This window comes from Typopeltis vanoorti, chromosome 8, assembly GCF_054136105.1.
Source record: "Typopeltis vanoorti isolate ZY-2024b chromosome 8, IOZ_Tvanoo_1.0, whole genome shotgun sequence".
Taxonomy (NCBI): Eukaryota; Metazoa; Arthropoda; class Arachnida; order Uropygi; family Thelyphonidae; genus Typopeltis; species Typopeltis vanoorti.
The window spans coordinates 143,531,813-143,550,909 of record NC_143556.1 but is presented as its reverse complement, the minus strand read 5'-3'; positions in this window follow the sequence as shown (position 1 = coordinate 143,550,909).

Below are 19,097 nucleotides of genomic sequence, written 5' to 3'. Positions count from 1 at the left end.
AATTTTTTATCTATATATCCGGCCTGGTTGGCCAACTCTAAATCTAAAAGGCTGCGGGTTCGAATCCCGCCGTGGGCATGGATATTTGTGCCCATGGCGGGATTCGATGATTGTCTGTGAAAATACTAGTGGTAGTGGTCGGCAGTAGATAGCGTTGGTGTAGATGATGATGAATGTAGTTTTGGTTGGTGAAGACGGAGAGTTGTAGAGTTTGGTTCGATATGTGTTTGGACTACCTGAAGGGTTATGTAATAATAATATCCACAAACTTTATATGTTCATTGTGCATCACATAGTTTGATTTGGCACTTGGAAATGCTGTATCTGTGACAAATAAGAAATTGCATTGGCATAATTGAAAAGGTACGCAATTTCTTCAATACCCCTAAAGGACAGGACGTCCTTGTTTATAATATTAATATCTTTTAATATTTATAATATCTTTATTTAGCTTGCAAAAAATATTTGCGTGCACCTAACCATTGTCTAAAATAATGCAAAAAACTGACAGTGATCTCTTAATTGCCCTAAATTTTGTTGATGATGTTATGGCTCAATTAAATACCGTTCGTGAAACACCAGATTCTTCTTTTAAAGATATTTACGATGAAGCATGTATGAAAGCCAATAATTTTAATCTTGACATTAAAAAGCCAAGGACTTCATCAAAACAAACATTAAGGTCCAATGTTCAAGCCGATTCTGTAGAAGAGTATTTCAGGAGAAATACTTCATTCCATTTATTGACCAAATATTGACTTAACTTCATTAACGTTTCACTCGGCACCGCAACATTTTGAAATATATATTTTTCTCTTCTATCAAATGGAAAAGACGCTCCAACAGCAAGTACAATGGAAGATTTTCGTAGTTGTGTGAATTTTATGCCGGTGATTTGCCTTATACAAATCCAGCAATTTTGAACGCCGAATTCAAGTTGTGGCATAAGCAATTTGAAAAACCGTTTGCAATAGCTCCATGCAAAAAATGCCGTTGATGCAATTTCAAAGTGCGACAAAATGATATATCCTAACATCTATAACTTATTGAAAATATTTGCAACAACGTTTCCGGTAACAACATGTGCGTCAGTGAAAGGTCATTTTCTAACTTACGCCTTTTAAAAACCTATTTAAGATCTAGCATGACACAATCACGATTGAACGGACTGGCTTTGCTGTATATACACAGAGAGATTAATGTAACCACGACTAAAATAATTCAAGAGCTTTGTAAAAAGAAAAGAAAACTGGATTTTATTCTTTAAATACATTTTTATAATCACCTAATGAATTTTATTGAATGAATGAAATTTAACGAATTTTAGTTGAATGTTTAAAAATATTTTTAATGCAATGAATTTGCATTGAAAATATTTTTATCCTTCAACCCCCCCCCCCCAAGATTAAATCCTGGGTGCGCCACTGGTGGAAGTAACTTATGAATGAGCCTTCGATTTCTATCAGAGGTCCGCATCACTCTTAGCGACCTATAGGAAACTCACCCCAAGGATCCCAGACACAATATAACCACTCTGTTTGTTATTATTTATTATTATTGTTGTGTGGGGTGGGGGGGACGACAGGGCACCATCTTCAAATATATGGACGCTGTTCTGATAGTCTTTAAATTAGCAGATGGAGTACCACGCATGTATAAGAAATTCATTGGAATTTCTTAATAACCAAATGGTAAACTACCTTCATCTGGCTGGCATAGAATACCTAAGAAGTTATACCCAAAACAGAGGAGTACTCATTTCAAATATAATTCGACATTTGCCGAACAGAGGAGTAATCGCCATTTAGGAAAGGCTGTACTACCCTTTAATGATGCTCGTCATATCCATTATGGTCTGTAGTGCTCTTGGTTTTTATATGCAGCAACACTTGATCACAAGAATATATTATCTCAGGAGAACTCAAAAAAAGATGTGAGGTTAACAGAGGTGGGCTTAATATTTAACTATACGTACAGAAACTTAGGATATATAAATTCAATATTGGATTACGGCTCTCATCTTTGGTCACCCATATTTTTTAATGAAGAAAGTGCACAACTTTTAAGAATTTGCACTACGTGTGTGGGAAGGCTACATCACGATAATAGTTACAAAACATTGCATGGTTAGCTGTATTTTGAGAGATAACCTTAGTACTAGCAGATAAGAACAAACTGAAATTTACAATTTAGTCCAGAAATACAATGCGGACTTCGAATTAAGCTTTGTTGGACTCTATAGGTGGTAGTGGAGAGCGTTGATAAAAAGTGAGTGGATGAATAGTGTGAGAAATACTGTACGGAATTCATTTTATTTATTCTCAGGATTATTTTTTTTTGTGCTGTGGGTGGAATATAGATATTTCTCTCTCTCTCTTTTTTTTGTATTAATTTATTTTTTACTGTATTTTTATTCACTTTTACATAGTCCCGAACCCTACTCCAAAAATACTACTTGAAAAAGCCTCACGCCAGCAGATGAAATTCCTCTCCCAGCTGAGGTTAGATGGAGAATATTGAGAATCTTTAAACAATTGCAAACAGTTTTAAAGTGTTTAAGAATGAATTCAATTAGTCAGATGCTGATATTAAAGCACTGGACTATACATTTCGCCATTTGCACAGGCAAATCGCAAATAACGTAATGAGCAATGTTATATTTACGAATATAGATAAAAATACATCAACTATCATTTTTTTTTCGAGAAAACTATGTTTGGTGCATTAAAATCACTCACGCTTTATGAATAATTTTGATGAAAAGCCGCCATGATGTTCAAAAGACTGGCATATGAGATAGAATTTTGTGCCAGGAAGGAATCCGTCTGTATTGTAATCAGTTTGTAGTTTTGATTCAGACTCTAGCAGATCCGAAAAATTATTTCCTTTCCATTTCCATACTAAACTAAGCTGGATGAAATAAGAATGCTCACATGTTTATTTAAGGAATATCCAAAAGAATAGTAAATATTTTGATTGATTCCAGAGCTCTAGAGACTAAACATAAAACTTTTTCAAGTCTCTTCTAACCAGAGTGGTGATGATCTCACACTCGTCAATTCTCTTTTTAATGGAAAAAATCCAATAAAGTGAAAAAAAAAAAGTAGTTTGTTTGAACTTCCTTGGCAGCATATCCAATCTTATTCTTTTGTGAATGAGATATTGAGATTCCATAAATCTGCGGATTGCAATATGTTATAGGCGCCTTTCGTTAATTGGCGCGTGCAGATATCTATTCTGGATGAAACGGTGAGCGATGTTCACAGCGCGAAAGGTTTCACGGATGTGACCACCATGGCAACGCGGCTGATTATAGTTCTGATTTCTTATCAGGAAAACAGATGATTCTTCCAACATAAGTTGGTGACAGAAATTCTTAAATCAAATTTGAATTTAGAGCAAATTTGTAAACATCTCTACATTTTGCTCAAAGGATATTTAAAAAATCTGTCCTTACTTATATTAGCACTGTAGATGAAGTGGGCATTCTTCTTTGAGCTTGTATAAATAATAATTAAAAATAAAGTAAATAGGGAGTGATTATGGATGTGCGGTGAATAAGCACGAGGCAACCCGGAGGTGTGGGAATGTGTTTTGGCGGTACTCAATATGGTGATTTCCGTTGGTGAATAATTTTCGAGACCACGCTTTAGGAATTGTTCAAATGTGATCAATAATAATAGTAACAACAAACCCAGTTTTTAAAAGGTGTCTATGGCGGCTAAAATGGGGGGTCGCCACCATAGGCTTATCAAGGAACAACTAGTGACTAATAAATGGTCTGACCTTGCTGTAACTTACTGAAAAATTCGAAATAAATAAAAGTAACTGGATAATAAACATCAGCCCACCCAGTTTTATTATTATCATCAAGTGACACCTCCAAGGACTCATCGTGGGAGGGCACGCTATTCCACTTCAACTCACTACCATCACTAGTATATATATATTGCCTGTAAATTGTGTGTTCTCATGGCCGATTTGCCGGTATGAGGGATGAAAAACCATAAAATGTTATTCTAATAACATTTACATACGACACTGCTTTTGAGCCTTGCAGAAGAAAATTAACAATGTACACTGCCTAGAATTGGATATTATCTATCAGTGCAATTTATATGAAACTTCTAAGACTAATCACCTGTCTCGTTTCTGATTCTATCCCAGGCAACCGCAAAAAGATGTCAGCAGCTTTAAATCTTCATACAGACTTTAGGTGCTTGCTTTTTTTTTTTTTTTAAATTTTAAAAAAGTCTGTAGTCGAAATGGCATCGCTTCGAAAACTAGACAGTGGCAGCCCGTACATAAGCATTGCAGCACCCCCAAGGAAAAAATGAAAAATTTTAATTTTGTTCGTTTTTATAAATAATCACAATGATTACAACATTATATAAATGCAGTACAACATGTTAAAGGTTACAGCTTATGTTTTGACATTGACTGAATAGTTAATTGGAATTGCTCGATTAACGCTTTAGATTACGACATAAATGCACTGCGATCTAATGCCGATATTCGTTTGCGCTTGTCATTACACGTTACGTCATTCCCACGCTTCCCAAACAGCAGTGTATTTTTAGTATCCATACGCACGCTATTTCTGTGAGATATGAAACGTTTATTATTGGTGCGTGTGCGTGGTGAACTATTTTTTGTCAATCTTATTTTGTTCTGCTAATATAACATATAATTATTTATTTATTATAGATACGGCTGAATTATGAAGAGTGTCACTGTTGAAAAGAGTAATATTTTTTCAATTATCGTTACACGAAACAAATGCACTTCGATCGCGTCGATATTCGTTTGCGCGTATCATTGCTATTGATAAGAAACTTTTATTATTGGTGTTTGTTCGTGAGGATGAAATATTTTTAATATGTAAATTTTTTATTAATAAATTCCTTACTGATTAGGAAAAAAAAAATATATATATATATATTTTTTTTTTATTTTTATTTATTTATTATTTTTTTTTTTGTATATGCAGCACCTCCACTTAAAATTTTCACCGGCCGCCACTGCAGTATAGTGTAATGGGGAAACAATCTCCTTGACGATGAGCGATTTGGAAAACAATAGTTACATGCAGACTTTCACACAGCAGCTCCCTCTATATTACCAGTTTTGTCAATTGCATTCTTTCTGGTACTGTCAGTTCATACGATAGATTTCTGCTACTAAATTTGGCGGTATGTTGGAGTTGGACACAACCATGAACAGTTACACATTATTGCACAAACACACAAAAGGTTAGCTGTTAATTAAATTTACAAATGAAAAATCAACAAGGAGTATATTATTTAGCATGGAACGTTTACCTCGGATTTCAGCAGAGCACGGGGGAAAACCCTTTTGTTTTGATGAGTACTTACTAGTCGAATGCACTATGAAAACTTTATACTGACAGCTACCTTGAGAGTAAAGTAAATATGGTAAAGTGACAAGAAGTGTTGGAAAAATGACGTAGGTCAGTCACGGTCGAGAGAGAAAATCGGGTCAGTAACAAACACTATTGAAATATTGAAAGTGATATTAAGCAGCTTGATGAAGCGTATCAGCTAAATAAGATACGATGCCCGAAAATTCTCGAAGAATTTATGAACGTCAAGTTTGCAGAATTTTGCAACTCTATAATTATTCGCTAAAAATCCGATTTCTAACAGTAGCTTGGCACTACCTGTTTCCTTGTGTTTTGGCTCTGTGCCTGCTCAGCAAGGAATCTAAATTATAGCTTATAACATGCAGTCCTTGGTGTGTGTGTGTGTGTGTGTGTGTTTTAATAAGTGCGTTTGGCTAATGAAAAGGAGTCTACACAGACAAGACAGTGATATATGAGTCTCCCTCTCTCTCTCTCTGTGTGTGTGTGTTCAATAGTTTTTGTACACGCGCGCGTACAAGCATATAAGCACCCGAACCATATCGAATAGATAATGAAAGTTGGAACATGTATTTTGCAGTTATGAAAAGAGAAAAAAGAATTCTTATTAAAGAAAAAACTAACACAGACGAGAATAGAAAACTTATCCTTCCTAACAGACTTAGAGTCTACTGACTGTGGTGCTGTCAAGTTTTTCTTTCGGTGGGTGTATTTCGTAATGAAATATTATCTGATAACGTGCTTTTTGATGCCCTCAAGATGTTCCATTCTTCTGGACTATGGAAACGTACCAGAGTGTTTTTAACCTTCTTATCTCAACTCAGAGAATAATTATATGCTTCTTATCTTTTCCACCACCAATCAGATTTTCAAATGTATAAATGCTACGCGCACTGGATCCCATCGACTTCAACTGACCTCTCTAATTGCTCTCGGAATTTGTAATTTTGGTTTCAAATTTTTGCACTCAGTTTCTGTTGAAATATAAGTCGCATTTCAAGAGAGGAATTCTGTTAATCCAAATTAGAACCCACAATTTGAAATAGTTTTTAGGCCAGTGAAATCTAAAATCACTAATAAAAGGCGGATACGAGGCTCCCAGGCAGAGTCGTGTCTTTTCAGTAGTGCAAGCCAACGTTTCTCATTAACCTCACTGAGAAATTTTGAAACTTTTACTTTCAGTGCTATAATAATGAGAGATTAATAAGATACTCCATATTAATAACAGCTTACCATATTTAAGCCTTTTTAGGCTCTACATTCTAATAGAAACTCATACTTCTAAGTCACTCGTGTAATAAGAGGGGCAAACAAAAACTAAGATCATTAAGAAATATAAGCATACATCCCTCGCTTGGTTTTGAGATTACCAGCCTGCTTATTAGAGGCGTGAAATGGCTTAAGATTCACTAAACTCTAGAGAAGGGTTTCTGAAGTAACCCACCTATAATGGCAATGTTAACATTGTGTTAAATACTATGGACTAAAAGTCATTTTGATGGGATTCACATGAAAATAATAAATTATTTCTGAAAGTCATGATAGAAAGTGGGATTATCGATGTCTTCCTATAATTATTGTATTCTCCCTCCCTCCCTCCCCCTTTTTTAATATGAAGAAATATGAAATGAATAGTGTTATTTTCTTCTGTTGGTGGTTAGCTGTTAGCAACGCCTGATTTGACTTAAATATCCGATCTGTAACTGGCTTCCTATTTGAGCGGAATTAATTCAAATATTAACTTCATGGCTTCACGATATTAACTTCACGATAGAAAATAATCTGGGTGTGAGACAGATTTTTAGGCAGTTAGTGAAATTCGTTGGCACCGCCACCACCTTGCATGTTGAAATCCTCAAGCAGTTTGTTAAAGTTTCATATTCGGTCCCTAGTGAAGGATGATTATCTAACATCTTTTTTTTTTTTTTTAATGTTGAGCTCATACACGAGAAGTCAGTTGTTCAGCCTATAGTACATTATCACCGCGTACGGGTTTGTGATGAGATTACCAGCCTGCTTATTAGATGCTTGAAGTGGCTTAAGATTCATGTAGAAATTCTCTCTCTCTCTCTCTCTCTCTCTCTCTCTCTCTCTCTCTTAGTACCGATGTGTCTATTGATACACCATGAAAATATTCGATCAAGCATGGTTTATGATCATTGCTTATAACAGGAACATTGATTTACTTCCATTGAGTGAGGGATTTTTACTTCCACTCTTACAACTTTATTTGAAAACTGTAACGGCCACGATTTCCATGATGTTATCCTTTTGACTCAAGCACCTAACTCGAACATTAGGAGCAGAGTAGATAGACCTTATGCATAAATGAGTTTAATTGAACACTGCTAATTGATCTAATGTTTGTCGCATTCAGGGGACGGTTCCAGAGCTCTATCTCTCCCTAAGTATGAAATATGAGTGAATACAAGCAAAAAAAAAAAAAAAAAAACAGAAAATTTAAAGGAAGTACTCCCTCTCTTAAGTATTTCAAAGCATTTGGATTGAACTTTATGAAAATCAAACTCCGTTTCTCCTTACCTGCGAGATAACACGCATTGAAATTGCTTGTATTCTTCAAAAGACTGGCACATTCCTGCTCCACCTCCTGGACTGGAATCTCCTCATAACAGAGCATTCTCCGTTAATGCTTCGCGGAATGAAGGACCCACTGCCGTATCTTATCTACAGCAGTTGTTACTATTTATTAATAGCATATACGGGACTGATTTTAAAATCTCTGAACACTACTATTGTTAGACCAAACAATTCATTAAAAATATGGTTGCAACATCGAAAATATCTTGAATCTCTTTTCTCTTGTATCCCCATCGGGTTACAAGAGAAGCAGGTTATTTTTGTTGCTGCTGATGATGATGTATTTGATAAACTGAATCGCTTCATCAGAAACCTCGTCACAGTAGCGAAGTATTGTTCACAGAGTGATTATTTCAACTCAGGAAAGATCCAAATCTATAGGACTCGTGTCAGGAATATAGGGCGATAAGGAACCTTCGTTTATACTTTTCTATAATATCAGCTACTGTACATGAAACATGCGGACCTTTCAGTGCATAATATCCGATTTAAGGAACATTCTCCCATCATTTTGAAATCCTGTTTCTTTGAATAAGACGTCAGAAACAAAAGACGACCACGCATGACATTTCACCATCCATTCAGTGAGCATCCCGTAAGGTAGTAATCGCAACACTTTTAAAGTATTCATGAATATTACTAGCTTTACTACCTACCAATACTACGGAAATACTCATTACAAATTTCTAGTCTCTTTATTTAACAGGTCTAAGAGTTTTCGTAATCAGAAATGATCGTTTCTACTGCAGCTCTACTCGTTGATAATAATAAAAAATAAAAATTAAAAAACCGCTACGATTCATCTCATGAAAAACTCACTTATAAAGAGACTCGTTTCACTGAGGGACCTTTTTACTTCCACTCTTACAAAGTTTTTTGAAATCTGTAATAACCATGTTTTCTCTCATCCTTTGGACTCAATCATGTGAGATGATATTACAGACCCATCTCATATAACCTAATCTAACTTAATAAATGAGACAAACTGTGAAACAGTGAATTTAAACTTCTGATCTATTATTTTTTTCTTATAATATAATATAATACCGGAACTCGAGCAATGAAATGTCCACCTCGATTCTGTTTTTGCTTTCCACCCGATCTTCCGTCCTTTGTATGCGAATTTTTTTCCGTTAGTATTTTAATATTAAAATACTAACAAATAAAAGTAAAATGCATAAAGAAAAAAAGAGTATCGTAAAAGATGCTAACACTACAAAAAATAGGCAAAGGAAACATTACTTCTCTCTAGCGTTAATATCCAAAAAGGAAACACAGTTTATAATTAAAACTATAAGAACAATGTTGTTATATCCCGGAGGCTTGCACACTAAAGGGATAATGGCACTGTCAGGCGCCGGTGGTGCATTATCAATAAACAAAACATTACATGGGTTGCAGAATGAAAAAATTGGAACTTAATAATACTTAAAAAACTAGCCTTAATAAGACCAAAAACTGTTTTGTCCCTTAACGACTTTTCATTTGTGTTAATTAGCAGAACCACAGCACTCTTCTAGCGTCTATTATTGCGCTAAATCGGCACAGAATTGCAATTTGGTTATTCCGTTTTTCTGTGCTTCCCCCTTCCATGATTCCGTCCTCATTGTGACACCGTAACAGGGGGTTCATACCAAAATACGGAATGGCAGCTAATTAGTCACATCATTTGCTGGAGTTAATGCTTGCTAAGAATAAACAAACGAGAAAGCACCCAGAGAGCCCTGCAAACACTGCTCAAGGTTCATCGTTATTTCTTTATTTGTACATTTTGTCATAGCTATCGTCGTCCCTGATCTAGGTGCAAGAGTGATAGGCGGCTACACACTCTCGCGGGTCATGTCAGCCGTAATGGCCTACTTGGAAAGTTTATGTTTCTTGCTTTGTCCTTCTAGTCGTTGACAGATTATCCTCGGTCGTTCGTCCCCTCGTACTTCCTGACTCTCCTTGCTTTTCCTGCTCTATTTCATACCTAATGCTTCAGAGTTTAATACTTTAATAACCAATATTTTATTTGCTAATATATTACTGTGGTATCCCACGCAAACACGATTTATTTCTTGTTTCAAATTCCGGGCAACATAATAGCTAAATCACCATTTTTCCCAGCTGAAAACTATTCACAGCCCCCCCCCCACACACACACTCAGTAAGAGTTTTCAGAAGAGTTTTAAAACCCAAAAATATTTCCACAGTAAGACGTTTTTATCAAACTTATGTCCTTTACCAATATTGTAAAAACACTTTTTTTCGTTCTTTATCGACTGAAAAAAATAATAATAATCCAATAGAGAGAGACTGCCTGTACTGAAAAATCGCATAAAAGTAGAAAAAAAATTATTGAATATAATCAAAATTTTGGGTTCGAAAATAGGACGCATTCGTTCCACACGAAAGTGGGAAAGAAAGCAAAATTTGGCGGTGGTAATAACCCCAAACACTTTTTATATTGATATGAGGTAACGGCTAACTATCCAAAGACGAACAAAACTTAACAGACACTAAATATACGTTTTTCTCATATCAAATAGAGTGGCTACACAAAGCATGGTAGAGTACGTCCATTTCTTGAGATATCAATCAAAACCTGCATAAAATATTCTCCAGAGATTAAAAAAAAAAAAAAATGGGTGAGTTCGCGCTCTTCTATAGTGAAAGGAACATTATACACAATCCTGTAATTGGGGAGGGGGGTCCAATAGTGCTTGTGATGCAAAGCCAAAAAGCTGATAACACAGGATAAGCTATCTAAGCGATATATATATATATATATATATATATATATATATATATATATATATATATATATATATATATATATATATATATATATATATATCTTCTACTCTGCGGCATCGAGAATTTTCTACTTTTAACCGCTACCATATCGAGGATAAGGTGGTTAACCCTATGCTTTCGGTGTGTCCTATGGTATCCTATGTCTGTAGATGCGTGTGTTCACAGGCAGGTTTTCCTGTTCTAGTGGACAAAAAAACCCTACTGATGGCATTTCCTTGATAAACCAGAATGCAACACAAAATGTGGTCGTAACAGTGGGGCTGATTCGTATACTGGACGAACACTGATAATTTAAAGAAAACGGTATTGCCTCTCGCCCTATTGTCAGCACGGGATATAAATAAAGTCAGGTCCATTTAAAGTTAATTCAATCGAGAAAAAAGATTAGTAAGAGGATTGACCTAATTTTTCGAAATACATAAACTCAAGCGAAATCAAATAATCTCACATCCAAATACTTCAGCTTAAGTTCGAAACCAAATATTTGACAAGAAATAAAACGATATCATTATTCTAGACAGTAAACACTGGACAGTCCTAGTGTTTTCTGTCTAAAAAGATTCTGTACAGAAGTAGAACCTAGGTCCCTCAAACAGAAGGTCGAATGCCGTGACGTTATCGAGAATACGCTACAGACGTACCCACTCACAGGCGTCAATGATAAAAGGAAAGAGCCAAAGGAGCAAATGTACTGCCATTAACGAGACAATTATCGAAAATCGTGTGGAGTCCGAAGCAAAACTTGATCTTTCGTTGCAGTTGTCTCAGATAGCTTTGTTCGAATAGATGCGTATTAGACGTGGCATGCAATCAACGATTCACTTTTCCAATAGATAGTATTTCTCTAGGTATTTCCTATAGTTACAGTTGCTTTGACCTAGTTAAATCAACCAGCCAGAAGAAAGAAAACTGCAGTCAACTTCAGTAATACTTCTGTTCATCTTTTCTTTCAAAAACATGCTTAAGTCGAAAGAGAATGCATTACATTTGCGAAGAATTGTTATTCATCACACAGTATGCAGCAATTAAAATGTGGAGCCATTTATGAAATGTGATGTGTAAAAAAAAAAAAGAAAAAAAAAAAAAAACGATTCAGCGAAATGTGACTGTTGCTCTTATAATTCGCCACCCGACTTATAGTGCGGTTGCATGCAGTTTAGGTCTTGTGCGAGTATCGACTCGTAAATACTTAAACAAAATACCGTTGTCAGAAACAATGCTAAGACTAAACCGATAAATCCAAATTACAAGTCTTTTATAAAGAAAAATAATAGACATTGCCAACAATAACTGAATTTTTTTACCATCAATTAAAAAATAAAAATGGAAAATTGTCTGATGAAAAGAAAAGCCGCTATCAGAAGGTCAGATCGGTAAATACGAAAACTTAAAACATGGATAAAAATCAGTTTTCAGAAAAACCTACTTGAAGACAAAATAAATCAGATGTTAAAAATGAAGTTTTCACCAATTTAGTTCTTAGTATTATTTAATATAAAGAAAATATTTATTATTAAATAATATTAATTATTTAATATAAAGAAAAGACAAAATAAATCAGATGTTAAAAATGAAGTTTTCACCAATTTAGTTCTTAGTATTATTTAATATAAAGAAAATATTTAAAAAAAGCTGGTTTGCATATTTATTTTTGTACTAGCGGGCTGAAAAGGAAGCCACGATAAATGCCTTGTATAAAACGTTATGCATCACAAATACACTGTGTGAAATAAGTATGGCAAGAACACTGTATTTCGGATTAACATGATGTGCACACAATTCAACGATGTGGTCATCGATCACATTTCCACCTTCTAGTTGTACTCTACATTCTGATAGTCCTTTACGTATTTTGAGCTATTCTTCTTCGACATAACATCTGTCCACTTGTAGTTTAACGTATGGATGTGGCAGCATCCAACGTTTCACTTTGTTCCAGAGAGGTCTGTTGTCCTGATATGGGAACTCCATGAATGCCAGTCAATTGTTTTTACACATATTTTTTCTCAAACCATATCCGAAATAGCACTTGCACAGTATTGTATGATGTATTGCCAAGTTGAAAGAAGCGTAGGTCCATCCATAATACTTGCATATTACAGGAAGCCTAACACAGAAATGTCACATATTCGTTCATCTTTCCGTGAAGTTTATACCAGGAGAAATGCCAAATCATTATATCTCCGCCACTAAATTTCAGTTTGGATGATACACTCGAACGCAGGGCATTCCCATGGCATTTACCACACTACATCAGTCCTTCACATCAGAAATGGAAGAAGTTTGATTCTTTCCTCCATATCGCAGATTCCCAAAGTTCTGCGGCCGTTTCACCACTGTAGTAAGCGCTGCCAATCATTGTTAGTCAGTGCCATAGCTCACTTGATATGGTATTATGCTAACCTGAATCTCCGAGCCTCTTTGAACTCCTGGTTGATCGATGCATGTGATTGACGAGAGCCATACCACCAGCCTTTCAAGCATCCTTTCATCCTTTGGTGTTTGATTGCTAGGTTGTCCTGCGATTTTCTTAGCTGAAATGGCACTCCAAACTCCCATCAGCTGATAATGTTGCATTATAGATGATTTTGGGTGAATAAACACAAATATCATGAACAGACAAGCCACTGATACGATGGCACCTCTTTTTTAGTTCGAGTCTATCTCAGTGCGACACCGACAGTAGACTCATCAGGCGGTGTCGGTGAATAAGCTACTCTAAACTTGTACTCCCCAGTTTACCGTTATTGTGAGTGTTTTTTCATCGAAATTAACCATCAAACGGAAACCTTAACAGCGGGTGCTGAGCAGTGGAATACTTCAGTACAATCTGTAAGTACTTATAGTGTATTATAAGTATAATACTTATAAATCAGCTATCCTTCCAATTCTAAATCAGCCACGTGTAAGCGCTCACGATGCCTACCGTACGCAGCAAACCTATTACGTGCCGCAGCTGCAAACCTGGTGTCACAGACAGAAAAAAGGGCATGTTCTGTGAGTTCTGTTGCTACTGGCTGCACGCTTTCTGCGCGAAACTAGACGAAGTTGCGCAAAAGCTACTCATCGAACTTAGCCAGCCGTTCTTCTGTTCGCTGGCTGTGCCTTCCTTCGGTAAAACAACTTCTGAACATAGGTAAACGTGTCGAAAACTTCGAATCAATGAAACTTTAAATGAAACTTTTACCTCCAAAATGTGTGCAGTCGAAGCTAGGCTAAGCTAGAACAAATAAAACCAGCGCAACATAAGCTCTACTTCGCGATCTCATCGCATCAACGGTAAACGACTTGATGGAGACTAAACACAAAAAACTCAACGCCATCATTTTGAACTTCCCGACGGAAAACGGAAAATCGTTACAAAAGGACATCAACAAACTAGCTGAAGAATGCAACATCGATCCTAAGAATATCGTCAGGTGCCATCATTTCAGGCCTATAAATAAAAGAAAGGACGGAACGTTGCAGTCACTTTAACTAGGCGAGGAACGAACGTTCCTCGCCTAGTTAAAGTGACTTGCGACACGGCGACAAGCACATCAAAAATAATAACAGCGATCAACAACAAGTTAAAATACACCTGTCTACAATCGCGCATACGTACACAACCAGACTTATCATTTGCACAAAAGGAACAAAGACGCCAGCTTCGAAGAAAAACCTCAAAATGGCGACAACAGTTGGACCATCGACTACAGACAAGATAAACTGGTGAAAAAACCAAGTGATGCCACTAGCAGCCACCATGGAGACCAGCATGCAGGCACTGCATAGGAAATGTGCAACACCCATGCGGTCCAACATATGACTCACAAAACCCTACACATCCACTTCATCAACATCCGTGGCCTAAACTCCAACCTGAATAGTATCCACTACCACCTACAGTCTACCAAACCCCATCTACTCTTCCTGGCAGAAACTCAACGACTCACCTACAAATCTCACCTACCCCCAGCACCACTTATCTCAACCTTCCAAACTACTCACTCTTTAACAACGTTCGTCCTAAGCGTGGTGTCTGCTCATACATCCGCTATGACATACCTTGCCAGAGAGCACCCAACCTAGACCTTCTTTGTTTGAAAATATCCCTTCCCCACTCAGTCCAATTCATCTGCTGTCTCTATCTCTCCCCGAACACAATCAACCACCCTGAGCTCTTTAATTTCCTCTCCCTAAAAATCCACTTTCTCCAATCAAACTTTCCCAACAGCGAAATCATCCTCCTAGGAGATTTTAACGTCCACAACATTGACTGGCTTTCCTCCTCCAGTTGTACAGATCTTGTAGGCAGAGATGCTGAAGTATTTGCCATCACTAACGACCTTACACAACTTGTCTAGATGCTAACCATAATACCAGAAAACCCAAACCACTCCCCAAACACCCTAGATCTCTTCCTCAATGACCCCCCCCCCAAATATACAGTGAAAGTAGTGAGACCCCTGGGTAATTCTGACTACAACCTAGAGATCATCTCCTTCCCCCATGCAACAACGTTTACACATACAGTCTCATACAAGAATAGTTTGGCACTATAACAGTGCCAACTGGGACAGCCTTCGCAACTTCTATGCTGCATTCCCATGGTTGAACTATTGCTTCCGGCCTTCCAACCCAAACATATATACCGAGTTTATTACCAAAGTAATCCTCACCGGCATGAATACATACATTCCACACAGCACTCTGAACTGCCATTCCCCTAATGAAACCCTGGTTGTTCCCCAAAAGATGTACCAAAGCTATAGAGATGAAACACCAGACATACCACAACTGGCTGAAATCAACAACCTCATCCTCCTTCAAAACTCGTAATAGATACAAAAAAAACAATCAACGCTTTTAAAACAAAGTTCGAAAGAGCAAAAAGCAGGAAACTAGCAGCCTGTCCAAACGGCAGCCAAGCCTTTTAGTCTCTCGCCAAAAGAATTGGACGTAACTTCTGCCCAACACTATTCCCACACTTATCTTACCCAGACTGCTCTACTGCATTATCACCCACAGAAAAAGTCAATCTTCTGGCTTCATACTTTGCTTAAAATGCATGCATAACTGATGATGGTAAATATCCCCCAACCATTCCAGATACCCAACATACAATGCACCCTATATCCTTTTGCCAGGATGAGATCAGAAAAATACTGTTCAAATTACACACAAAAACGTCTCCTGGCTCTGATGGCATTCCCCCAATTGTTCTGAAAGTTTGTGCTCCAGAACTGACCCCTATCCTATGTCACCTATATATATATTACTCTCTTATTCCACTGGCATCTACAGTATCCCACGAACTGGAAATTGGCCTATATTCAGCCCATTCCCAAGAAGGGTGACAAGTCACTGCCACCCAATTACCGCCCTATCTCGCTTACCTCAGTCCTGTCAAAAGTAATGGAAAAAATCATCAATTCCCAATTCCTACACTATCTTGAAGATGGTCACTAAATAAATGACCTCCACTATGGATTCTGCCACTGCCGATCAACAGGAGATCTATTCACATACATCATCCACCTCTGGACAAATGCTATGGAGAGGTTTGGCGAATCTCAAGTGGTTGCACTAGATATCTCCAAAGCCTTTGACCCGGTCTGGCACAAAGGCCTACTAGGCAAACTACATCATTCGATCTGACCCAGGACTTCTGTAGTTAGATTGCCAGCTTTCTGTCTGGACGCACACTGTGTGTGATGGTGGACGGCTCCCTATCCTCTCACCATTCAATTAATGCTGGGTTCCCACAAGGTTCTGTCCTCTCACCAACCCTCTTCCTACTGTATATCAATGACCTACTGCAGCTGACCTCTAACCCAATACACATTTATGCACACGACAGCACACTACACTCCTCGCTTGCACTTGATAAGCCTTACCCTACACAACTCACCTCAACCTACAGAACATCAACCACCACCACCCTCAGCTCTGATCTACAAGCCATCCTACAATGGGGTTCGGATAATCTCATAAATTTCAACGCCAATAAAACCCAGTTCTGTACTATTTCCCATAAAAAAGAACCATTTTTTCCCACTATCCTTTTTGACGATACCCAAATTTCCAGACAGTTTGAGATCTTGCTTCTTGGAATCACCCTCATATCAAATCTCTCCTGTCATAAACATATCACAACCATTGCATCCTCAGCCTCAAAAAAACTGGGATTTCTCTATCGCGCAAGACGTTACTTCACCCCTGAACAGCTACTAACATTATACAAATCACAAATCCGTCCAACTATTGAATAAATACTGCTCCCACATATGGGGTGGGACCCCTAAAAGTTCTCTCAAATTGCTCGAGACTTATCAATAATTTATCCCTTACCAACTCTCCCCCCCCCCACTTTCACACGGACGTTTGGTTTCTGCAATATGTATATTCTACAAATATTTCCATGGGAAATGCTGATCCGAAATAACATCAATAATTACCCGGCTCAGTACTAAGCTCATTTTAACACGTGCAGCTGCTGCACAATATCCCTTCACGGTCCACCTAGAACCAAACAGAACAAATTTCTTTTCCTCTTCCTTCATCCCTGCAACTGCTGCACTGTGGAACAGTCTCCCGCCTGCTGTGTTTCCCAACGAATACAATTTAAAGTCATTCAAATCAAATGTAAACAAGTTTCGTCTTTCCCAACCCACTACCCATACATGGTACTAATGTATTATACTATAGGTTGGCCAACCAACCTTCTGTGTATGGGCTCAACATAAAAAAAAAGACTGCTATTTGTCTGATATAGCAGTCAGTTCTATGTTTTAGTTATCAAATAAATATATCTCCATTTTAACGCATAAGCCAATGGGAGATTATAACTCTGGAAATGATCCATGTCGTATAAGTTAGTCTCCTGATGAGACACTAACAACTATTTTCCTCCCAACACACCTCTATAACGAAAGTCTCAACAATTCAGCGAACACAAGAACACCAGATCCGGACAGATCCGAAATATATTTCTGGTGAATGCAAGCAAAAAAGAAAAAAGTGAAGAAGATAAAAGTTGCAAATATTGATTGTTTCTAGTAAAACTGAACCATTTTTGTAATTATGCACATAAAAAATCGAAATGTCTTCTAACAACCCCTTTCTGTCAATAAGTTTCCTTCGTCCATATACTCACGTTCTAATTGTGCGTACTCTGCTCTTAGATTAATGAAAAAGAAACGATCATCGTGAAAAGTCCATGTTCTTAAAGTCCTCTACGAACTTCTTTTCCGTTTTGAGTAGCTCTCGGCTAGAAATCATCGAAGTTAAATCATAAATTTAACAGGCGCTTATTATCAAGACAGCTAATTATCCCTAGCAACTGCTTCAACAAGAATTGTGGGTACTAAAAGCATTTGGACCAGTGAAACCACTAGCGATTAACCCGGTTTATCTTTTGTTTTATTGCAGTATTGTTTAAAATGCAGTAAATACTCCTGTCAACTTGCTATCCTATTCCTGCGAGTCAGGGTCGGAGGTCTCTCTCTCTGTATATTCCTTAGTTTAACGATTACACATGTTAGCAATTGTGGGCGTCAGAAAGTGGCTGGTGTAAAATCACTTTTATTTATTAGGAAGTGAAATGCAAGGATTGCGATGTATTCGAGAAGCATCGCAGACCAGGAGATCGTTAATCACGAGGGATAGTCAGGAACTTTTCGTAGTGGATTTCTGAAATTATCATAACGGTAATAATACAGACCATATAATGAATCATACCCCCCCCCTGTCCTTCAATATTGAATTTACTTGGTAAAGAGAAGCGTCAGCTTTTGTGTACCTGCAGAAATTGTGAGGCAAATCATGTACGCATCGCCTTCATCTCTTGGTCTAGCAGACGGTGGCCTTTCCACTGCTTCAGGCAGATCAAACAGTGACGTTTGTATTGTTTTCAGTCTCATCCTCAGCAGAGGAGTGCGCGTATTCATACAACGAGACAGCCCTTGTGATGACAGCAAACTTAGACGTTTCTTTCTAATCTCTGATCTTCAAATCCTTTCGTGAAAATATTCTTAGATTTGTCCTTGCGAATCCAAAGAAGTGCCATCATCTTTATTACTGTTTGTGATTTGGAGGTTTTCTTGATCAGTTATATTTCATTTCTAAATTCTCGTTTTATCACTGCCTTGTAGGGGAGAAGTACGTTTTATAATCAGCAATAACGTATCTTGGGAATATATTACAATATCTTTGGGAAAAGCGATACACGAGTTCCATTCTATTTTGCTTACGTTCGGTGCTAAGCCGCTTGGAAACTCCTTGTTACAAAACGTTGTGAAGTATTTGGAGTGATTTCATTAGCATAGTCCTAACTGTT